The sequence below is a fragment of the Euwallacea fornicatus genome, chromosome 5 (genome assembly GCF_040115645.1).
Source record: "Euwallacea fornicatus isolate EFF26 chromosome 5, ASM4011564v1, whole genome shotgun sequence".
NCBI classification, from domain to species: domain Eukaryota; kingdom Metazoa; phylum Arthropoda; class Insecta; order Coleoptera; family Curculionidae; genus Euwallacea; species Euwallacea fornicatus.
The window spans coordinates 3024428-3050047 of record NC_089545.1 but is presented as its reverse complement, the minus strand read 5'-3'; the positions used below and the strand labels follow the sequence as shown (position 1 = coordinate 3050047).

General features: G+C 39.1%; 1 long non-coding RNA gene across 3 annotated transcripts in view; it reads right to left on the bottom strand.

Annotated features, from left to right (window-relative positions):
- LOC136339310 (uncharacterized) overlaps positions 1-25620 on the bottom strand; it is a 61735-nt gene that overhangs the window by 17191 nt on the left and 18924 nt on the right. The window contains exons 1-3 of one of the 3 annotated variants that reach the window (XR_010732126.1): positions 18649-18739; positions 16828-16982; positions 16684-16748 (exon numbers count right to left, since the gene is read on the bottom strand). This is a non-coding gene — a long non-coding RNA (uncharacterized lncRNA). Of the gene's footprint in view, positions 1-16683; positions 16749-16827; positions 16983-18648; positions 18740-25620 lie in introns of those variants that run through there. The other 2 variants (XR_010732124.1, XR_010732125.1) reach the window with 2 other exon arrangements.

Sequence of the window (25620 nt, the reverse complement as noted above, 5' to 3'; positions counted from 1 at the left end):
AACCGAAGCGATGTACCGCATTTCTCGCCGATGACTGCCACCTAAGTGGATTGTCCGTACTATTTGAACCATGTACATGCGCGCGTTCATGCGTGCGCATCACTGCGCATACGTGAACTCGTTTTTCTGCTTGTTCCAACCGGCAACAGTTTTGATGCTCCATGATTCCTAATATCTACACTCGCTTTTCTATAGTGTCACAAAGTGTGACTGTGTGACTCGGTTTAAAAGCAATTTTTACATTGTTTTTTTTAGATATGCTGCATTCCATCGGTGACCCTGTGTGTGCATGGAAGACCAGTCCAACGTTGATTTTCTTCTTTAGTTGCTTGTTCTATTCCTCAGTGATGACATTCTCTGTTTCTTGAGCAAATTGCTCTATTGAACTCTTACTCATTATATCCGTTTCATCGAAGGGCTCTTTCTAAGTGACAGGCACGTCAAAACCGACTATAGCATTCGCTTTTTTGGAAGAATGAGATAGAAACGAGGACCGTATCGAGGGACATATCTAGATATTTAAAATCGCTATAGCGAAACGCGACGCGCAGCAGAATGTTCTGCACGGTGCAAAGTTTTTAAAAGCTCTTATGCACACCATTACTGAGCGTGTTGAGTGACTGTAAAGTGCGTTTTCTCGCCTGTTTTCGAAAAACCGCTAAATAACAGGACAAATGCGACACGCATAAGGCACATTATTTACCTAGTGAGTTAATTGACCACGGTGACGTCACCACCGACATGTTCTGTTTTTTTTTTGTGTTATCTAGAAATAAATGTCAAAAGAAACGTCACCTTTAATTACATTATTCAAGACGTTTTGCTAGATTTAATTTATGTTTAATTTAAGTACCTTAATTTTAACTTTTAAAAATTAAATAAAATGGTATACGTATGTACACAGCTCGGTTGTGAAATATTCGTGACCTTCATGTCTTAGTTACTTGTTTTGGAGTTCGGGTCCTAGTAAAGCACTTCACGGCATTGGTATATAATATGCTGTTATTGCACGTGAATCAATATTTAAAGAAATGGACCGAAGAGGAAGAACTGTTAGAAATTTATCGATGTGTTGCGGTTCCGGAATTAGAATTTCTAATTTTGTTTCGCTATCAACCACAAGTGCATCATAAAAACGTAAGCACGTTGCAGCGTGCTATGATCCTCGATTATAGCGCATGATCAATAAAAAAACTTAAATCTCGTGAAATCCATTTCCCATGAAATCCATTTTTCTCCGAGACAGGCGAACTAGAAATCGAATAACACTACGTCATCACGCTAGTTCAAAATTCAGAAAATAAAACGATTTTGTAAATTTTCAGGTTTTCCTAGATATTTCTAGAAATACTGGGAATTTTCTCAACCTCCACGCCTGAGTTATGGACCAAACACGTTCCGATCTGACTTACAACACACAACTAAATCGCACATCTTCAAACGACTGAGGACACACTTTGATTTCTGCGGCCTTTCAGCGAGACTTACGATAAAAACCGGCAACTTCCATAAGTTACAGGGAACAGTAATTAATCGTCAAGCTAATTGTTAATTTATTACATGGCCAAGCCATTAAAGAGCTGAGTACAATCAATATAAACTGTCGCAACTCGCCGGGGACCTGTTGATTGATAGTCGTTCAGATCCGGACGTGTCGGGACATCAATTACCGTCCGAATGGTCACTTCTTGCCGCTAATTATCCGGGGGGGTAATCGACGGGGAAACATATTATAGAAGTTAACAGCAGGATCTTTCCTTGCTTCCAAATCTAATTGGTTTTTTCAACTGATCGTTAGAGCTATCCCAAGCGTTCCTGCCGCGTTTAGTGAAGTAGGAAAAAGCTTTGCCTCCCTTCAAATCTGTAAATTGGTAATTTATCTATGGGGCGTACCCACCATGTGTTTATAGTCGCACATAAATCTAACCGAAAGGGGATTTTACCATTTGCATTCCATTATTAAATATTGATGACTTTTGATAAATGTTTTTATGCCGAGGTGCATATTTTAGCTGGGACCCGCAGGGAATACCAAACAACCCCTCATACTTGGCATAAGGCTGAAAATGTGCTGTTAGCATTTTCTATAAGTGAATTTCTTTTATAGGTACAGTTTTTGATAGAAAACTTATGGATAGACCCGCGTAGTTGGTGTAACATCCCACTTGTGACTGGTTATAAACTAGAACAGTCTTTGGGGCCCCGATCGGGCGATAAATCAGGACCGGGCCGGGTGAGTTATGAGACGTGGCCCGGCCCAGGGCCGCAGGGCGACCCCCAAGTGGTTTTTCACGTCGGAAAGAGGTTTGAGTGGTAGTTTTCGCCGCTCCTCTGATTTATGTTTGTTTTATTAAAAAATAAGAAGGAATATTTCCTCGGGCATGGAAATATGCGACAAGCTCTCAGAGGCGAGTCGTGCAAACGGTCGCTGTCTCCATCTCTCTTTCTCGAGATGATTGATGGCCGCGATTCATCATCGTTGCCTCCTCGCTTGACACTCTTTCAACTTTTACTTTGTCCGTAATTACGCCCCCGATGATAAATCTAGCGAAAAGTGACGTGCTCACTTCATCGCTTTATGGATTTGCCTTTTTTGGCTCTTTCTCTTAAGGGCATTCCTCCATTTTCGCTTTCCGGAACGACAATATTAATGACCTGCAGGCAAAAGGGATGTGATAATAGAAGACAAGCTGGACACACTCCGTTAATGAATTATTATTGACCCATTATGCTTAGTGGCGGGATAATCGAGTATTTCCGGAATACAGCCGCCCGCCCGCCCTTCTCATTTCCCCATTCGTATTCCCTGGGCTGCATGAAAATTCTTAAAGCTGCGGTATCCCGCCACTTTCCTCAATCGGCATTCTTCAAATTTCTACTAATGATTGTACATGAATGTGGAGCGGTGTTACGTTGCCTATCTTCCACCATCCTCTCCATGGATACACCTCTGCAACGACTCAAATGTCTTTATTGACCACTACTAAATCGAGATAAAGTGACCCACAACAGCGGGAATTTATATCAATTTCCAGCCAGTATCGACTTGTAATCTGCTAAACCAATCCAATTTAGCCTCGGTTCTTGGCAATTTTCTTTAATTTGTTCGGTAATGCCGTCTATATCGACTGTTGCAATCGTGCAACTGTGCCAACTTAGCCCGGTAGCTTGTCTTCGTATTCCACGGAGGACCCCTATCTGATTGGAAGTAACCCAATGTATTCAAAAATCCTTCATTAGTAGGCTTAAAACGCGAGCCTATTAGCATATGAGCCATTTTAAATGAAAAAGTGAGTCGACTTTATTATTCTAAAACCTTTGAGACATCTCATTAATGAGATCATAAACAACACAGTGTTATCGAGACGAAATCTCCGAAGACATGTTGGGAATGGCCGCGGACAACGTTAGAGAAATCATTTGGTTAAAATTCAGATTAAAGAATTTTGATTAAATTAAGACGTCTTTGATAGCTGAAATGGCGTTAATTCACGCTCGTAAGATATCCGGCACGAAAGTTGAACTGTTTCTCTATATGCTTAGCGGGCACTTGATTTGCCTGCAATAGATCTCTAATCCAGAGCTTGTCGACGAGTTATAAGTCCCCTAACAAAGTTTCAAGCTTACCAAACACCACTAATCAAGTCTAAAAATAATAGAGGTGTGCTCAGTCAAGATAATCCGAAAACATTCTCGAGATAAGAGCGCAACACAAATCAAAATGACAAGTTGAACGGGCGCTATCGCGGCCATTTATCGCTAGCGGCAAGTCATTTCCTTTTTGGACGCTGCTGCTTGCTGCTTGGAAATTAGCAGCTTGGAAATTACACTATACCAGGGACACACCATTAGTTCACCCATTTCAACGTGACCCCGGCCAAACGAACTACCAACGCATGTTAGAGATTTGTCTATGATAACCATCACTGGGCTGTCAGGCGGCACAAAGGAGGCGACAGCGAGTCAATTTGGAAAAAGGAAATCATTATTAAGTGGGTGTGGCAGCGGAGGAATAATGATGATGACGATGATGAGTCGTTTTGTTGTCTTGGCACCCCCGTGAACTGGTCTGAATGGCGAGCCTAATGTCATGAGGGCGAATGGAAATTAGTCCTGAAGGGTGCGTTAATGTTTTTTTGAAGGAAATTAAGGATCGATTTTTTTTAAGAGGTGAATTTATTTATTACGTGTCCGGCGGCACCCCTGAAAGTCAGTTCCATGAACGGTTGTTATTTTCGCGTATTTGTTTTCAGATGCAGGATTTCGTGTGACAATGGTGGGGTTCATGTCTTTCCACCGTGATGCATTTGTATGTCCAAAATAAGTATGTTCAGGGTTTAAATCCTGTAAGCGGTAATAACTACAGCTTTGAGTAAAAATACCGGATTCATGGGCGCAGTTTTATGATGCACACAAATCTGCAAAGTTATTTTTTGGATTTTCAGTTATTTCGAAAAAAAACCAAAATTTTCGTTTTTTTTTTCTTTTCAAGTTATGACAAAAGATAGATGAAAACTAAAACCAGTTTTGTACGAGTTTCAATATGACAGTTTTGGTTTTATTCCATTTTTTCCATTTCATTTACTCAGGAATGATCATCCGTTTTTTTTTTAACACGGCCCTGATAAGATTTTTCTCGATTTTAAGACACCTTCTTTGTAAATTCATTGATTCACTGTCATTGCCCATTATTTACGCAGGAAAAAACTTGTATCTTCTATGGCGCGTGGAGATTTTTAATAAGATAGAACAACATATAACATGAGTACCTGCTGAGAATATTTCGAACGAAGTTCAACACTCACTGAGCTGCAAGAAAATATACGTTTTCTGACATCCGTGTCACTTTTGCTGCTGTCCAGTGGTGCATAAAGGCTTCAATTTAAAGGACGAAGAAACTGGTGTCGAGCCAAATCCTTCATCAGTATCAATTATTTAAATACAAATCAAGACCGATCAATAGAATTTTCTTAATGGCCAGCACAGCGTGTCTAAGATCCTCAGCAATGCTCGGAAACCTCTTTAAAATTTTTCGCCTTTGCTCTTACAAATTTCCGGTGCATCGACATTTAGCTGCCAACCCCGATCCCGGGATGTCGAAGTGAATTGTCTATAGACATGTGGGAGCATAGCCGGATTTTGACGCTTTGAATGTCAACCAAAAGTAGGTAGAAACACAATTTAGCCGTATCAAACTCGTAGGTTAAACGAAGATAACAAAACGATTGGTTGTCATTAGTTAGTGGAAACGTTAAATCCGTTCCTATTTGATTCTCGTAATTCAAAATCACGAAAAAGTCCCATTTCTTCGCATCGGGAGGTTTATTTAAAAAGTGAGTATCCAAAGCGGGCGCGGCAAGTCGGTTATCGAAATTTAAAGAAAATGTGATGGCACCGAAACAATAGTCAATAAATCATGCAAAACGAATTATCAAGCCTTCGCATATGCTGCTGGGCTACAGCAAGAGGGGAAATATATAATAAATAACGACAATAAACATATCGTCCGCAGACAGATTTATCTGTCACCGAGCCGGCGGTTTGTTCAGGTTGGTCGATAAATAAACTGGCCGGCTACCTTTTGACAGGTTGGCGATTCCGCGCCTTGGAACGCGATCGTGTCAATATGTCCCGATTAATTACTGGGTGTATTCGCGAAGGTGTTAGCAGATCGTGTAGTAAACGATAAATTTATGGTTTGGCATATGGTAAACGATGCCTCTGGTCAAAGAACATATAACATGCACTAGTGCCCATTTTCTTTGCTCTGGCGAATATGAAACTGCACACCTTTTGTGAATAACTGGGGTTCCTTCCTCTCTTTTTTTTTTCAATACGGACCTAATATGATTATTTCTTATTTCTGAAGCGCTGTTGATTCGTGAAAGGTCAATATATAATTTTATTTTTGAGTCGGCACCTAGTTTTCCCGATACGACTCTACTGGATTTTTCTCTTTGGGGAACTAGGGAAACGTCAAAGGCCGAGATTACAAAACCTCACGAAAGCGTAGTTTTTAAAATCATTCTATTATATCGATCATCACAGAAAACCCACAGTAAAAAATTCGTGAATATCCCGGAAATCACGAGGGCTCCCAGGAAAATTTAACGAAAACTTAAATTTTGACTAGCTGTACCTCAAAATCTAAATATTTTCCGGTATATGTTCATGTGGCAAACTTGACTTAAAATTGAGTTGTATTTACTGAGACGTTTCTCTCAATACTTCATTTTATTAGTCTCCACAAGGAAATCTCTCCTTCTCACCTTTCCCAAAAACAGTCCTATCCTTCGTATAGGTAATTTTTTTCAAGTAACCATAAGCTGCCTTTCGCATGACATATCCTTCATATCTAACATTCAATCAAATGATTTATTGCATGTTGTTAAACACTTAATTAGATGCTCTGAGAGCGGACTCTCCTCACCTCGGCTTTCTTCAAAGCAAGCTCGAATCCGCGCCTCGTAAATTTGCTCAGCCCGTTTAAGGCTCCAACACAATTCATAAAAGTCCCGGATACCCGGACATTAATTACGACCAACCAGCGTTGGGTTGGGTCCAGTTTGCATACGGGCGTCATAAAGTACCTATCTACTGCCATATCGCTTCTTCCTTCTAGTCAAACTAAATTATCGACTATTGCAGATGCGGACAGAGATATAGGCAGTGAGCGAAGATATAAACCAAACGGATACCGAAAGGGATTTATAAAATAATGGTGAATATCGTGGGGATTTTTCAGCATTATCTTCGTTAAATGCAGCATTACATCAAAGCAAGAAATGTGAAATGCAGAAGCTGAGCGGAACCATCCAGCTCAGCGGTAGCGGACAGGTCGCCACAAGGAGTTCTTTCACTCAAGTATTCCATGATGGAACCGATACGCCAACAGAGAAGAATTTAAAAATAATTACGAAGGAATCGCCCGTCAATCAACGTCATCGACATCTCGAAAGACATCCGTCCGCTTGGGATTCCACGGATTTCATCAGATACAGCATCGGCAGCGTATTCTTTCTCTGGTTGGTATCCTCTATAGAATTTTTAAACCGGAATAATCTACGTCGAAAGTTATTAAGGTTATATTCATGAACCTCTACATTGGCCTTCTATCTTCAATTGAAAACAACCTAATCGAAAGTGAATGCTGAAACCCCTGAGACTGAAAGATCTTGTTGCTTTGCGATTACTCAATGGCACCAGGGCAAGCTACATGCTACATAATATAAGATAGTTTATAGCCAAAGGCCCATAAACCCCACCGTAAATTATGGGACATAAATAAATCTGCGATGGCTTTAACGAGCACCATTGAACGGCTTTTCAAGAAACTCTAAATGTCCATTACAAGCGGAAAGATTTAGGACCTTTTTATGAGCGACCTGCCGGTCGTCAAAAAGCGGTTTTATCGTTTTTGGGACGGCGAATAATGAATTTTCGTGTCGAGTTTTCGTCTTGATATTTGCGATGTTTTTTTTTTGGCACTGAGTATTGAGGATAATATATTGTGAAAGCAACGAGCTCAAAATAAATATGTTAGTAGGTGCAAATTGGACATACTTCAAGGTATTATCCACATCAAAAATGGGACGATATGTGGGGCACATAATTTAGCAAAAATTTCTGTTTGAAAGCTACATTGAAAATTTGAAAACTTTTCACCAAGAACAAAAGTGAGAAACGTGGCCGCATATCTAAGAAACTTCGACGGTCAATTTAAACGGTTACGAAGGCATTTGATCCGTGGCTTGTCAAGATATTAACTCTCGACGTTTGCGGAGTTCTTATCGAAGCTGACTAACAATACAGATCTAACAGTTTCTAAAAAAATTCACATTTTATTACGTCCTCATTTCCGGTCTAATCCGCCGCTATAGAGCCCCACATTGAACCTGCATCTCGTAATGGAGGACTACAGCCCAGGCCGATAGGCTGGATGAGAAAGCATCGTCATGGTGCATGTATCAATGGCCCGATTTAGATTCGCCGAATATGCACGCACACATACGTCTTTATGCTAATTAAGCAATCGAATAAATTGTCGGCCAACCAAAAGTGTGTAGTTGCCTAAGGGCCTCAATAGAGAGTTAATTTCAGGTAGACTATCCTGTCCACGATGCAGCGATAATGGGGTCTGGAAATTTTGCTGGATACCACTGGTCCGAAACCACAGTAAAATTTCTTCTTACCTCACAAACGTATACCTGGTATACAGGCGAACCTTGCACATAGGAGATTAACGTGGGAAATCGGTTTTCACTTTTTTGCATTTCCACGGATCATCCAATTAAAACACTTTTACATGGAGGTTATAGTACTCAGGACCAGCCATCACTCCGCAATTTTTTCAATCTTCGAATTGGAGCTGTTTTGGTTCAAAACGCCTCCAAATTTCAAACATTTGAATGTCCCGCGTAACCGTTCGTGGCCACGATTGGTTAGATTCGTCTCTTCGAGCAATTACTGTAAATGTTTTCGCAAATAAAGTTTTTTGTTTTTGTTCATTGACTTGTTTGGTTGAAGTATGATATGTAGAGAATTGTTTAATTTATTTGCTTTCGCTTTGCCTTTGTTGCGGTTAATTAAAAGGTGAAATAAAGAAAAGAAATAAATAATTTCACATGGGATTTTACGCTTATGCTGTTGGCGACTTTGTGTTTGTTTAATTCTAATCCTGGCTCCGACCAATCGTGGTCTCGAACGATTACGCGGTACATTAAAATTTTTCAAATTTGGTAAGCTTCTAATTACAGCCGTTTTGAGCTAAAACAGCCCTAATTAGAAAATTGAAAAAATTGCGGAACGATGTCCGGTCTTGAGTGCTATGGCCTTCAGGTAAAAGTTTTTCAATTGGATAATCCGTTCAGTTGCAAAAAATAAAAACCAATTCTCCACGTTAATCTTCTTTGTCCAGGGTTCGTCTGGATACCCGGTACTACATCTTACGAATATAAAATATCTATGTAAACAAACCAAACGAGTAGCCACCAGCTTGGTTGCCGTTTATTGGTCGGTTGTGTCATCTGAATGATCGATATGCACCAAAGGTAACATTGTTTCACAGGGTTGAAAAAATCTGAACTTGCATCGTTTTGAATGGAGAGTGTTTATTGCGCGCGCATAATTCAGTATAAACTAAGCTATTTAACTGTCTAATACGCAGGACGTCATCGTTTTTGAAATACACTACACATTGCTACATTCTAGTGCTCATACCCTTAGAAGTTCTTTAAAAAATTTTTTCAGTGTAATAGCGGGCTAACTACAGTCCCGTTCAATACTCTTGTCTGGAAAGCATAACCTGTATTTATTTACATGGATATTTTATAGTCGGAAGACACACTACAGTGAAAGGTCGACAGAAAATCCATTGAAAAGGGCACTAAAGCTTTGGTGATAATTCCCATATTTTTCAGAACACAACGATTTCTTAACACATTTTGTAGATATTTTACTATATGTAATTCCAGAACTTGTCATAATCCTCATTAAAAAGTATAATGCCAATCTGTCCATGAAGGCTCCATTTTAAATTCTCTAGGCGTACCTAAGTCCATTGTTCGAACGATGTTTACTTTATTTCCTTCAATACAGGCCCTTTGTTGAGAAGATAAACATTTCACGGTGGTCCTCCGTTCTTCAAGAACCCAAGGGCGCGGCTTTGTTTGGGTTTCTTCATTGCAGAAGACCGTAAAAACGATTTTGCTGACGCCTTTGTTATTCTATTTAATTTATAGCTAACAAGTCAGCATGGTTAGTTAGTTATACATTATATGGCCTGTCAGAAGAGATCGGTCAGTCCTTTTTTTCATACCGTGACTCAAAGACTGGTCCCTTAAATTTGCACCGTGTATTCAGGGAACACCCTGTATAATCGCAGAAGAAAATTTGATTAAATTGAGCCTGCCACCATCATCCTGTGTGCTAGTAGCAGATCACAGCATGTTGCAAATTGGCTGCGGGAGTAGTCCTTCTACAACGTGCACCAATAAGCGATGTATTTCAAATGCCAATACTGTTACTTCTAATCAGATGAAGGATTTTCTTCGTAAGTATAATATTTTATCACTGACAGCATCACGGCATTTCATCAGCAAAATTATGACATAAAGCCAATCAAGAAGCTCGGGACGGCAAAAAGCAAAAGAAGAATGAGCCCCATTTGTTCGGACGTCAGAAGTTGACATGCGTAAGTAATCAGACTTCTTTAGGTTTTAAAAACTAATTTCACAGGCGATATTACATTAAAGATTTCATTATGGCCATCAGGGAACGACTCTTCACAACAATACGCCATTACTCAGCGAGATTCAATAATTATTATTTCTTTTCTGCCTGAGTTATGATGGTGATTCACCAAGTATCAGTGGTTGTTGAGGAGAGCAATAAACTCGGCTCAAAGTTGCTTAAACGGATTTTGTTTGCGACTTTTTAATGAACCAATGTTCAACAACTAACCTGAACTCAAATGGAGATCGTTCAGTGTCTGAGGGAATAATGAGAAATCTGCGGGATATAAAGTCATCATTCACGCTGACCAGGTAGAGGTGTCACAGTAATTTCACTCATTATCAAAACATCGCGATTTCAGGCTGCTTTGGTTGCCACGTTGCTCTGATGTTTTAACGTATTTTTTAAGCAAAACATTATTTACTTTTAATACATTTTCTTGTATCTGGTAATGGTCAATAGCCACTAACAAAGTTATATTCAGTTTTTATGGTTATTATACCTTCGGCTGCTGCTCGGAATGAGAATTATCCTCCCCTTAAGGAATAATGATTATTAAAAAAATTTCGTATAATAATACACTATTCGAAAGTGAGGGGAGATGTGTTTACCTCTCCTCAGGTCTGTTAATTTCCTAAACTCGGCTGTATTCTACTCCTACCGGGTGAGCTTTTTTCGAGCTTAAACATGGAGTCTCAATTATTTGAGCTTCTACAAGGTTAGTTAGATTAGGGCGAAGTTGCATAATTTTAGTAGTAGGTACAGTCCTGTGTCGTAAATTTTCGGCGAGGGGATTTTGGCAACGGTAAGAGGCACAAAGTTGTTAAATCAGAAAAAATGACAGCTTTCCTGCTTTCCTTTGGCATGGTAGACAAATTCTCAGTTTTGCACAACTCTACGAAAAACCATTCATCATATCTCTTCTCTATCTGCATTGTCATCAAAACAACATCCTTCAGATCTCAATAATTTAACCTGCTGCCTTTTGTTTTGTTATTACATTTTTCGAGAAACGGGACCCAGCACCCGGCCCGGGAGCTATTTATTTTACGAGGCTTCTTTATTATACCATACCAGACGTCCTCTTTCTTCGTTCCATTGCTCAATGTTCCCCCACTTCCCCCTGTTCGGCCTAAAGCCACGTTCGGAACAAAGATGGGTTTCACACGAGGCGGAGTTATGCTTTAGGGGCAGGCCTGTTTGGAGATATTGCTGTCTCCTTTTCTCTTAAAGTTGGACGTGACGTTCCTGCAGTGTGTAATGGATTTGTTTATTTCTGCTGCCTGTTGCGCTACTGCGCTCGAGTTGTTGAGATTCATGACGAACTGTTGCTTGGTGTGTATTCGTATGAATAACAAAGCTAAAAACACTGCGATATTTCTGGCGTTAAATAGTTCGGTAATACTTGACCAGAAACCCCTGGTGTAAACTAAGCCTCTTTAACACTTACTCGGAAACTGTCGAAACCTATATAAGCCGTCAGTCCTCGTTAAGTCATCCAAAAAAATAAAATTAAAAACTCATTCTAAATTGAATGGGGAACTTTAAATTCGACAATGTCCGGCCCCCGAACTAACCGCATTCGGCACCCTTTGACTGAATTCTAAAACCGGTAGCTTAAAGCCATTCATCAACTGGGACGGACAGGACTGGAACATGTAAAGGGGGCCGAAAGATTGTCTGCGATGATATCTCTAGGAACTATCACAAAAAACAAAATTATTTAGACAAGAGGAAAGATTTAGGAGAGTTATTGTGAAAAAGTTTATGTAGAGGGTTCTGGGAATATGTGTTGTTAGGTTAAGTTCTCCATTAATATTTTTGAATGGAATTTATGCGAAGTAGAAGGAGGTCAGTGGAAACAATATTGAATGCGCTTTAAGAGAAAGAATTTGTGCTCAAAATGTTAGGTGAAAAGCTAAAACGTTTCAATCTTTTTTCTAGGGCATTTTAAAAAATAAAAAATATACTAAGGTTTTCTGTGTTTAGAGCGAATATTTTCAATTTGGAATAAAAGTATAACATGTATCCAATAAAAAAAATTATCTATAGAATTTTCCCACAACCAAGGACCATATACCAAAGTAAATATAATAAATGCATGCATATACCTATAATACATGGGTACGGAATCACATTAACACCTATTTTTGTGATTTTAAAGGTATTTGAAATAGATCCTAAAAAATATTTTTCAAGGTTCCAGAACCTCAATTGAAGTGTCTAGGATCAATATAGGATTCATTTCACCGCATTAGACAGAACATTGCCACATCGAAAGCATTTGAAATTTTGCCAAAACATAACGATCTGGATAAATTCTTAAAGAAAACGGAACAGTTTTCGAAATGCAGAGCGCAAATATTCCATTCAAACTTTTAAGTTTCAAATTTCCTCTGTAGATCTGGGAACTTCGCCACTAGAACCCACAGATAAGATTATGTATTTCATGGAGTCAATGTTCTTTTTCCATTTTTTATAGTTTATGTCTGGTCATGCCTTATGCAACGACGAATTCATACTATTTCAAATTAGAAACTCTTGCGCTCTGAATATATGAATGGATATTGGCAAAAATCTATAACGTATTGAAGATTAAACACATTTAATCAATGATTTAGTTCAATGATTTTAGTTCAATAATTCTTCTCAAATTCCTGGATGATAATTCCAATCGCTATTCCATAACTACTATATAATGCATATACTATTACAGGAACTCCCTAGTCTCCATTGAGTGACTTAATGATAAGTGTGCTATAGGTATTCAATGATTGTTTATACTTATTTGGAATAAAAACTAAAAGAGCGAAACGAGTTCTGCAAAAGGATGCGAATTGCATAAAGCGGTGATTACCCAACGTGTTTCATACCAGATTTTTCCTATATATACATGAAGTACAAAAATGTGAGCTTTTAATTTTTACACCTAATTCTGAACAGCAAAATTTTCGCAAATGCCGATGCAACCCGTTGTTAAAATAATACTTTTCGGACCTCGTTGTGAAAGGTGTCATATTAAATATGAAAATTAGAAATACTAAATTGTCTCTCTAATCTAGAATCTGCCCTGAATTTTGCTTCGTTAATTATGAATCACCCTGTATAGACGGGTTTCTACTCTCTAGGGTCGTTATTTATGCCTGCATCATTTTACAACTTTTTTGCATGTAAACCGTGAAATTGCTGCCAGATAAAATCTCGGACCTTTCGTATACTGATCATCCCACTCGATCCAATACTCAAGACTCGCAAACGTTTCAAATTAGAAAATAATTTTTTCAATCCCGTAAATTAATGCCTCCTTACTTACTTCAAGTTTTGTACCAATTCCCTGTAATATATCGTTCTAAGCACTCGAAATATGGCATAATAAGCACGTGAGAACTCCGTAACACAGGCAAAGGTTGGAATTAACTGCCATTAGTGGGTGCAACGCCGTGTAATTATCGGTCTGTGTGTAACTGTGTTGTTCTGCCTCAATCGCTCACGCGAAGCGCCCATTAACAATGACAACTGCCTATTAACACGACATCTTTGGATTGGTTAACCCACACCTTACCGACAATATACCGCGCTATAATAATTTAATTAAAAATTAATGAAGATTCTCGGTACTTGACCCTTTAGCAGCATAAACCGTCGGTTTAAAAAACACAGCGTCATCTCCTCGGGGGCGAAAAAAGAGTAAATTACCGCTCAACAAAAGACATTGTTTTGCCAAGCCGCTTCTTCGCGTCATTTATCCTCGAGAGGCAACAATGCCTGTCTAACCGTTTGACACATCTATCAAAAGTTGAACGATGGATGGCGGCAACGTAAAAGAAAAACTTCAATAAGCCTTATTCGGCAGACAAGGATGGGAGACGATTTGGGTGATGGATTAAGAAACCTTATTTGCCGTGTTGCAAGGGCTTCAAAGAGGCCGAGTAATTGTTTTCTGGATAACGTTCAAGTATTGGGAAATCATAACAAAAACGTTGTCTGTCGTGTAATATTGAATTGAGACACATCTACAGTGTGTAACATATAACCGTGGAGATATTTCAGAGGGCGATAGTAAGCACTCTGTAAAATAATTAAAAAGTGCTCATAGGTGGAAAACGCGTCCCGGTAAAAAGTCGCAGATTACGAATATCTCGTCTGCCGCCGGCGATATCACACGATTGAATCATCTATGAAATCACGACGTTACGAAAATATACAAAAAATGTACAATCAGCCTTTTGAAATAGTACGAGTCATAAGCTGAGCGATAGCGATGATTCAATGGCCTCCAAACCTTCAAAAATCCTTTACAACTTTTTTGCGAGCGTACGAATCATGATAACCATGTATGATACGAAGTAGTAAACATGGTGTAACATATCGGCAATATGCGCGATTGTAGTTTACAAAATAATTTTTTTATCCTAATAGACTCATGACCGAAAACGTGCCACTTTCGATATACAGGGTGGTAAAGGCTCACATTTTTCCTCGTACTCATTATACTCCTAGTAGGTTTTAAATTATTTAGCAGATATATATAGATAATTGCCCCCAACAATATACCTATGATAATATACCACACCCTGTATATTTCTTCACTGTTGAGTAGGAGTAAGAATAAGAATTAAAGGGACTCGTAACGGTTGATTTCGCACAGTACAGGTACTGTCTGGTCACGGTACTGATAATGTTCTGATACTTTCTAATGCACGTCGTGTACTTTTAAAATAGTTTGTCTTTCTCTATCTTATATTGATAAAGACGATTTTTCGTTTCCATGACCATACAATTCCGCGCGAATGCCCATAATCTAACAATAAATACAAAATTTTGTAATTTTTACCATGACGCGAGTGGGTTGAAGGTCTTGTTTAGAAGATCTAAGGCTCTCGAAAAATGTAAAAAAATAGGCCCGTGTTAGGAAAAACGAGCTAGTGATGGAACGAAAAATCCAAAATGTCACATTTAAAATCTGGCGCCACCATGTATTTATTATGTTAGAGGAGAAGCAGTGAACCTACAGAGAAGGGAAATTTGTTCTAAGAAATACCTTCAAATCAGTTCAAGAAAGAACAAAAACTGTTTCGGTAGATTTCAAAATTTTCAAACAGTTCCACAGTCAGCCAAAATTTTCTAAAAAAAAATCGATTTCGCATTTTTTTTGGTTTTCGTTAACTCAAAAGGGGGCGGGGTATTTAACTAACCGTTTGCGCGGCATAGATATGCAGATATCAAATCGTTAATTTTGCTTCCGGTCAAATTTTTTCACTAACCTTAACTAACCTTTTCATTATAGAGGATCAAAGCGTCTGCTTGCAGACATGCGGGCTTGGTACAACGACAGTCTGATTTGCCCACACAGTGTTGGGTTGGGACCCTTGGGATACCGATCGACTAAACTCCTTCCCTCTCTTTCCCCTGAATTCTGAACTAATCTAAACTACGTATAGGTGGGTTTTTTACTGAGGCGTATTTTTATATTCTGTGTATTGTATGTATTATATGTATGTTATCAACGTATTACCCGCATACGTCCTCATAAAAAGACAGTCGAAGCTAGGGAGGGATATTGTAGCAAGTGATGGGGTCATCAATATTATCCTTTAAAAAGAATTGAAGGCATTATCTTGAGAAAAACGATAAGAATTTGAAACAGAAAGTAATTAATGGGGCTCTTTAAATTGTTGTGTTTGCTACTGCATTAGAGAAATCAATCATTCCCCAAGATTAATCTATTAAATCGCTGATCATTACTAATGTGGCCATTCATTTAGACCATGTAGGGCAGCTAGATAATAGATTAACACGGTTCGGTGATGATATGGGAAAAATTGTGGAGGTTATTTTTAGGACCATGCCTGGATAGTATTTAAACGCGTTCTTCGTCTTTAGATAATATTAACGCCTGCAGCACAACTATCTAATTTGGAACTGTTGGTACAAGGCCGCAGTATTTGTTCCTTGATGTGTAGTGATTCTAAAGTCAGCTTTAAATCCCAACCAAATAAATAAAATCCGGACATGAAATTGAACCCCTCGCTCGTAAATATTACCAACTGGTGTGATACGTATCTTGGGGATTAGAACTCAAATGTGAGTACGTGTGTTCCTCCTGTTTCGATGAAACATTTTTTTCATTTCGTTTCGTGCTCGTGATTTGTTAGAATCCACGATACGACTCCGAGGATGTGATTTACGGTCCGATAAATTAAAAACGTGCCATTGTGGATGTAGACTTTGTTGCAACATGTACGTATAAATCCTTTTGTTCTTGGGACACAAAAAGTACACATATTCAATTCACCATGACAATATTTCAATCAGCAGCAAAGCCCCTGAAGGACGGAATTAATACCGCAGCCCTCAGTTAATTGTAAACTTCTAACGAGTGTGGCAAAACTGTTACTGAAAGTTCTTTAATTAATCAATTAGTAAGAGTCTAATTATCGGAAGCAGTGCCACGAGAGCTCAGGTTTAACCGGATATTTCTTTGCTTGCCGCATGCTTTTTTCTGATGACGGGACCTGTTTGCGTTAAAACCACAAGAGTCAATTTGGAATAGGTCGGGTAGTACTGGCAAGAAAGCATAAAAAAAGTACTAACCTGAACTGACAAAGTTCGTTGCTCCCGTTGCTCGTACCCCCTGATGGCTCCAATTTACCGGTTTCTCGTTACTGATTGGTCAGAAAAGTGACATATGTCTTGCATCGCCGGAGTGTACTCGGGTCATCACCATCCGTCCGGCTTAAAATTCAAAACTGGAAAAAAGGTAACCAAACGTAAGGAACTAAATGTAAGGAAAATCCGAGCCAGGCCAAGAAGACTGGTTGGCTGGAAAGCAGAGTGGTTTGTTGAGGTTTTATCACGTGGCCGTAACTCTCTTTTTAATTAGAAAGAAAGGGAACACCACGAAATAAAATTCGGTTTATTGGGAGAAACGTCTAGGAAACAACAAACAACACGTCAGCGAAGGTTTGTAACCCGGCAAGTGCGATTTGATACGTCTTTCCCATTATACTTTACGGAAGTAAACATAACAAACGCAGAGAGCGGTCGCGAAAACAAATACCAGCTAGAAATACTTAATGCACATGTGCGTTAGACGAAACAAATGACTGCTGGGCGCAGCCCGATGTGCGACTCTGGCTAAAAGAATTATAAAGGTGTCAAAATGGCGACCGACCCACTTAAATTCATTTCATATGTTTCTAATTTTAGTTCGTCGTTCTTGACCATAGCGAAAACACACTCTTCTAATTGTCGGTTAATGAGAGTCAGTACGACCTGAAAAATAAGTACAATTAAAATGGTTTGATATAATGGTGCTTGCCGTAATGAAATGTGAAATTAAATTAATGAATAACTGTCCTCGGTAGTAAATTGCCAACGTTTTCAGGGAATATTTAAATTGGGCACGACCGCGCCCCGACATGTTCCACTTTATAAGAAATAATTAACGCGACACTGCCAACCAAATCGCGAGTTAATAAATTGTCATACTATTTACATTTACATAACATAATTCAGCCGATATCCTGACAGGCATATTAAATTTATCTCGTTTTTTCATCCGGTGCGCGCATTTCAAAATAAATTACATTTGTTATTCATTAGAATCGCTCCGACCAGCTGACATGACATTTATGTATTTGTTGTAGGCCAAAGAAAGTAGCGCTCTGATAAAATATAGGAGGAATTTTCGCATTAATTTTTTTCCATGTCCCTTCCACGCCCGAAAAGTCCAAGCGTGGACCCGCACCAAACGTGGACGCGGAATTGTCGATGATGGGACCTTTGATCTAGTTAAATTTCAGACATCTCCTTTGCGCCAAGGACTTGCCGATATAGCGCGGTCGTGACAAAACTCCACCAATAAAATTATAATGCAATTGACATGTATTAATGATCTTGATTGGCCGTTCAACCTTTATGAACGACGATTTATCGTTAGCAACCGATTTTTTTATCGTTGCCGCTGTTTTTTCGATCTGCGTTGCCTCGACGTCGATTTATGGCAGTTTGTTATAAACGTCGCTACATTATAATTTATTTCAGCTAATTGCGTGTACCAACACCATTTGTTATCACTATATTTCATTGTAGCTGACGGCTCCCGTATATACGTTTTTATATGGTGGACATAACAAATGTTTTTGTGTATAACTGAATTATAATATTGTTGCAACAATTGGTCCGTCTAGTTTGCCACCTTGGGTAGCTGTCCATCTTGGTTGATGCTGATATTTAATAGCACAAGCTGGCGCAAAATCGACAATGAAAAAGGCCAATAAATGGGTTAGCAGTCGGCGTATGTTAAACGGTCTTCAAGGGGTTCAAGCGGAAACGTGGAAAATTCTTCACGAGTTTTAACGCGCTTCAAGAACGCCCCCAAATTACTTTCAAAGACCCATAAGAATTTCTTACCTGCAAATTCGTCAGTTCTCGCTCATGAAAAAAGTGCGTTCGAGTTGTTTTCTTAATGTCATGACAATCTTAGATGGGTTGAAAATCCCAAGTGAACCTAGTGATATTTAATCGAGCACATTTTGGGCGAGTTAAACGAAGAGTGGAACTCACCCAAAAGATTATTTTGAGGCTAAAAGCAATTATAATGTATAGGGTGTTTCAGAACTATGGGATCGAGCTATTAGGGATTGTTCAGCGCCACGCTGGAAGACTCGACTATAAGCACCCGCGTCCGCAAATGTCTTCGCGAGACGCTACTGCCTTATGATGCTCTAAGACAGTTATGTATGTGCATAAATGTTTTTTATGGAGTTTTAGTACGTTTCATTTTAATTTATTTCTACATAATAACGCTACAGTAATTGTTTAAAATGTCGTCCTTGAACTCCATTGTACCGGTTTAAACAAGGTACACGGTTTCTGCTTACTTGACTGAAAATTTAATAATCTCTTTGAACGGCTTCAAATGCCGCAGTGATTCGTGCAATCAGATCTCTCTATATTTCCACTGAGGTTTCTTAAATCAGAGACTCTACACATCCCCAAATAAAGAAATCTAAAGGTGTTAGATCGGGTGACCTAGGCGGCCACGGAACTTCCTACGGTGTCCGAACTGACGATCGAAATACTAACGGGCTTGAACAGAAAAATGTACAGTCGCCCCATCATGTTGGAGCCACATTTCCTGTTGAACGTTTAACGGGACGAGAAGTTCTGGCAGGAAGTCTTGTAGAAAACGCCTATAGATACGCCCCAACGAACGATCGGGCAGCAAGTATGGCCCAATCAAGTGGTCAAAACGCGTTGATAAACTAACTTTGCTGATGTCTTCGTGCAAATATCGCGTGTGGATTTTTTTCAGCCCAAACCTGACTATTTTTAGTGTGGAATATGCCATCTCGTGTTAAATTGGCTTGACCCGTTCATGAAGCAAAAAGTAAAAAATTGGATTGCTTGACAATCTCATCAAGCAGACACCGACAAAACTGAACTCCTGGCTAATAATCGACCGGAGACAAATCTTCGACTTTTAGTAAACGGTACGGTTAAAGTTGTTACTCACGTAATATCTGCCAAATGGAAACTTGAGTTGCGCCCATACTCTGCGCAACTGTGTTAGTCGAAGGTTCATCTGCAACTCGGTTAAGAACCCTTGCCTTAAAATAGGTCGTTTTTACTGTTCTTTCTGCACCAGTATCATGGATGTTAGGTTTCAAAGTGCCAATCTCGGTAAGTCGTCGATGAATTGCAATAAACTTTTTGTACCCAGGATGTTGCCTTGCGGGAGAGCGTTCTTGATAAACTCGTGCAGCAGCTTGTACGTTGCAATTTCTTGCTCCATATGCCAGATACAAATCTTTCAATTCTTGATTGGTACAGTTCTCTACAAAGACCGATTACTTTGCAAACTATTTAAAATTTGCAAAACTAAAGAGTAAATGTGTCAAAGTAGCGAACATGAATATCTGTTACCGATCTTAGCTAAGGCAAACATTTAGCAAAAAGTACTTAAGCGGTGTGTTCAAGCTCAAGGACGACATTTTGAACAATTTATCTAGTGTTATTTTGTACAAACAAATTAAAATGAAACGTAATAAAACTCGATAGAACACTTTTCTGCACATAGCTTTCTTGGAATATCATAAGACCGTAACGCCTTAGAGGACATTTGCCGACACAGGTTCTAATATTCACAATCAGATGTCTTCTATTGTTGTACTGAACAATTCGTAAAACTTTAACTCCATAGTTCTGGAACACTCTGCAAATAATGCTCCTGTTGTGTTATTTACAAGTCTCGAGAATTTCGTTTTAACAATGACAGTTGAATTTTGACAGTGACAGTAAAATTTTGACAGTGACAGTGAAATTTTGACAGTGACTGTTGATTATCGCCTGTATATTTAATAGAATTTACTATAAAAATAATAATTATTGCTCAATTTCGACTCATGGATGCCTTTTCGTGATTTTTCCCTTGCGCAAACTGTGGGATTTTTTCTTGTAAGAATAAGGAATAATTATTATTTAAAAACGGACTGCGTAGGCTTAACTAATTATTTTAATCCTCTCTCGGACATTTCAGTAGCCACGACAAGCATGAAAATTGATGACGTGCTATAAGTCCACGGGTAACAAAAAAAATAACTATCTCTCAGATTAATCAAGAAACCTACACCGTGTTTTGTCTGCTGAGACCTACCGTCGTTTGTTTTTTCGCCCGGAAATGTATTATTATTTCGTCGGTCGCTGACAGGGCGACATTTTACACCCTTTATTATTATTATTTTGGGCCGTTTATCTGATCGTCGCCTTCTACGAGATTATTAATTGGGTTTAAGTCGGGTCGGCGAGGGGACGATAAATCGTCTCCGTGTGCAGCCGCTCCTCGGTTAGCCACAACAATATTTTAACAAGCCACTTTTTGTCCCAGAATTACAATATTTAGAAATGATTTATGTGAGCAGCCACTGGGCTTGATGGTGACTCCCAAGTTGAGGTTAATGAGAGCCGATAACGAGAATAGGAATCAGTCGGAGGCGGAAAGATGACCATATCTGCACATGTATCTGTGCGTAACTCGCAAGAAAATTTCCCGAAAGCACTCGCGAGAATTGCCGCCCTCGCCTGGAACTCGCGGGCAATATTTCACACTCGTACGTCTAGCGTTACTTTCCAAGGTTGCTACGTAAGCGACTTCTGTCAAATTCGACTGGCGTCACTGTCAATTATTTATGCAGGGAAAAACATGTGCCTTCCATAACAAACTAGAATTTTCTTATAAGTTGGAACATCTTCCGTTTCGGCAGAATCAACAGTTGCCACAACTCCTGCCGAATGTCACGCTGCCTTGAGAGCCGATTTAAATTGGTGGCGACGTCATATTTGTTCCGGTTTTCAGACGTTACCAAATCCGTTGTGCAACTGCCACCTCCGTTGAAGGTGGCCCGTGTCAATTGCCTTTCCGTGGTTTTGCACTGGGATAAACCAGAACAATAACAGAATCTGACTGTTCTCTAATAAAGAAACCATCAGTGAGGCCGCCATGCTCTTTGCAGTTAATCGGCTGTTTAATTTATAAAATGATGATGCATCTCCGGGCTCCTTTCAAATGGTAGCTCCAGCGCGATAACATCACACGTGAAAGGGACCAGAATGACTAGGCCTGATTGTGTATTATCTAAAAGTAGCCCCTATCTCTTACAACTCAAACAGATGTCTGACATGCAGAAAGCTTCAATGAATAAAAAAATGCCTCGAGAACCGTAAATCTGTCTGCTATTGGCTAAATAAAAGCAGGAGCAACGATATAATCCCATAAAGCTGTCAAAAATCCGCACCCTTCCGCGCAATATGCGCCGTTTGCATAAGGTAATCGGCATTTTTGCGAAATTTCCGTCAGATATTGCTCCGTCTCCCCATGCAGAAAAATTACGGTTACTGCGGGGAAACTGGCAAAAGGAACAGTTATTTCCGTCCCGCAGTCGGAATTATTGTTTTCCAATGTTTATGACTACGTTTCGATTTCATAACTTGGGACCACTATTTACACAATGTTGCCGATGTTCGAAAAACTTGACATTGATTAGACTGATCCTAAATTCGTAGAAAAGAAGGTACCTATACCATTAGCAAAAAAACTCGAGTCGCCAGGGGTGTCAATTTGGTGAAATTTCTACCACAACCGGTAGTTTAAGGCATTCGATCAGAGGCCCAATTTTGGATTTGGTAGACGGTAGAACGTTGGGAAAATGTTCAGTTATTACATACATATTTATTATTTTAATAACTAAATTTAGGCTCAGTTGGCAAAATAAAATGATTCATTTCACGAATTATTTTAAGAACGGTAGAAGCTATTGAACATATTGTACGGTGTTTTGTTGCGATTATATGAATGATATGAATGTACATTTTCAAACTTAAATGTTTGGACATTTGCGGATATTTCGCGAACCGTGAATCCATATTGAATATTTGCGAAAGCAGTAAATTTTAGTAGAATTCTAGTAGAATTTCAATGGGCCGTGGTGGAAAATTGTTCTCTATTGTCGGCAAAAATTGTCAATAGCCGGTGGGTTCTCGTGGAAGTAACACAAACAGAAAAACTTGAACGTGAGACAATCTAAATTACTCATAGCTCCAATAAAATCTCCTCGCCGTCAACAGTTTATGGCTCCACTCTTTTATTAGCGCTAAAAATGGACCCTAGAGGCGATTTTTAACAGGTCGACGATAATTGGTTTTTGGTGCCTTTTGGATTGTATATCTTTTAAGGTAATTATTGCCTTCGAGATCGCCTTCAAAGATCCGCTTTTGACCTGGTTTGAAAAAGGGCGGAATTCATCATCTTTAGGAGTGTTATGAATCGGGCGGTGTCGATTGAAGATTCGAATCGCGAATATTTCCCAATGAAAATAGTAAAATATTGGAGAAAGTTCGGGAATATTAGATGGTAATTGTTAAGCGCGGGAAGTTTCAAATGGAACAAACTGAAGGCCACTTCAGAATGATTGAAGTTTTCGGCGGATTTGTAAAATTCATGATAAATTCTTGTTTGTTTTTTGCCCTCGAATGCTGCGATATTTACTAAACAAAACTTTAAATTCTCCATATAATTTAGAAAGTCTCTTGAATATTTTTCATAGATGTCATCGGTTTTCCAAAATTTGCAAAAGTATGAGATAAAGCGTTGCGTTTTTGTTATTTGCGAACGAACGAAATTCGACTTCCTGGGGAGCGAAAGTATTTTCTTCCCTAGGCATCATCAATACACATTCACGCTGAAAGACTATAGTACTATCCTTTGCTAATTTTACACGTGTATATATGTGTAAAGAATTTACCATACGCTAAGATTTAATTGAGCTTGTAGAGGACTACATAGTTAACGCACTTGCGCTCATAGAAAAAACGTTGTCCCTGACACCTGCGAAGTGTTTGCAGTCCTCGATTTCTAACCACTGACAACTGCAAGTGCATTAGCGTGCGGCAAGATACCTTTTCGCACCATAATGTACGTCTATCTCGCTAATATTTCCGCACTTGTTAGGCAGATAGAGGCAGATACAGGGCAAATAACTACTTGCTTAGTTTCTGCATAGTAATTACACCAAAGTAATTTAACCGATCTTGCATATCCCAAAGCCTCTGAGAAAGCAAACATTACACATTTCAGGGAACTTAACATCTCTAGTCTTGTAGTTTAAGGTTCGCGATGAAACGAGGTTCAAACTATTGGAACAAATCCGGTCCTGATTTTGAACTGTCCAGCCAACAAACAGGAGCCTGTTTGCTGACTTCAAAGGGCATTATCGCGTTCATTATTTTAATTTAAGCAAATATTGAATGGCAGCAAAGACCGGTAGCCCAGTCGCCAGTCCTTTGACAGCCGACAGACGATGCATTGTTCCCGAACAAACATGGAGTCGCTACATCAATAAAGAGTGTTTGCTCGAAGCACCAGCTTATTTACCGTACGAGATGGATTCTTCAATTGAGCGTGGCCGCGCTCTCGAAAGCCTGTCGCGGCTGAAATGAAAGGTAAACACGCTGTATAAGTGCCACTTCAGACCATCAGCAGCTTTTTACCTTCTGTGTGATGGAATTTGAATACTCTTTGTTTAACGACTTTAACGATATGTCAAGAATCATACTCTTCAGATGAAATGATCATATTTACTCGGAGGCAAACTCTATATCGCTACAGACGTTAAATTGCCTTAAATATTATGATGATTGCGAAATATCCGCGAGTGGTGCGAATAATTTAAATAAATTATGTTCTAACGTGTTTTAATTATTTATTTTTAAATTGCGAATATTGACAGAACACTCTTCGGCCTTTCCCGCACTGGCAGGAATATTCGTTCACATATCATTACCGCACGCACCATAGACAGATCCATGCAACACTGTCAAGGTGACAAGGTCGCCATTACATTATTGGACCTGAAAGAAGCTGGAACAATATTTAGAAAACCGATCATTCAGCGAACAAAGCTTAAAGAACGAACGGGCGCACCTTTTGATAAAAGTGTAAAATTGGATGGGTGAAGTTTTTTTTTTGAAAGATCGATGAAGGACAACGAGGATTGTGGCAAGTCATGCCGCATCGATTACGTCGGACTGTCGATCTTAATAACTGATCATTTTTAACAAAGCCGAAGGCAACCGTTTCGAAACCGTATCGAAACCGTAATTGATGCAGCGCCAACAAGAACAACACATCAAAAAACACACAGACCATCATTTATAATTATTAAACTCAGGAGCATGGGAATGGACCTATACACGTTTCTGAAGGTAGTTCTCGTTTAAACCTGTTTCGCCATCTGCGCTAGAAACATACAGGGTGTCAAAAAAGCATGGAAACTGCAGAAACTTCCTTATATAATGCTTGAGTAAAATCATTAAAAAAAAACGTCATGCGATTTACTTTTATTGTGGATGCTCATGTGCGCAAGTACACGCCAACGTAATAGCTTTGTGAGAAATGATTGGTGAAAGCGTCCGTGTGATATACCTATCGCCATGTTCTTTTACTGTCAAATCGGCGCAATGGATGTGACAAAAAGTTGAATTTCAGTCAACTTTTTGACGTAAATGGCGAATGTCGCTTCGCAAAGTGTTGGTATCATATTTGAAATCCGACGTTTTGATTTTGAACCGCCGCCACCCACTATGTTTTTCTTATGAGCATCATGTTGGATTTTCAGTTGTTTTAAATTCAGCATTTTTAATTTTTTGAGCTTTTCATTGAGCATATGACGTCCTACACCTATCTCTCCTTAAAAAAAAAAAAATCATCAATCAGTAACCTCAAGGTTTACCATTAATCCCATTTCTGAGAGTGTCAAGGACGTATCGTCTAATAAAGATGTATTAGGGCGGTGCAAACATTGTTTGACACCATTTTCAATAAATATT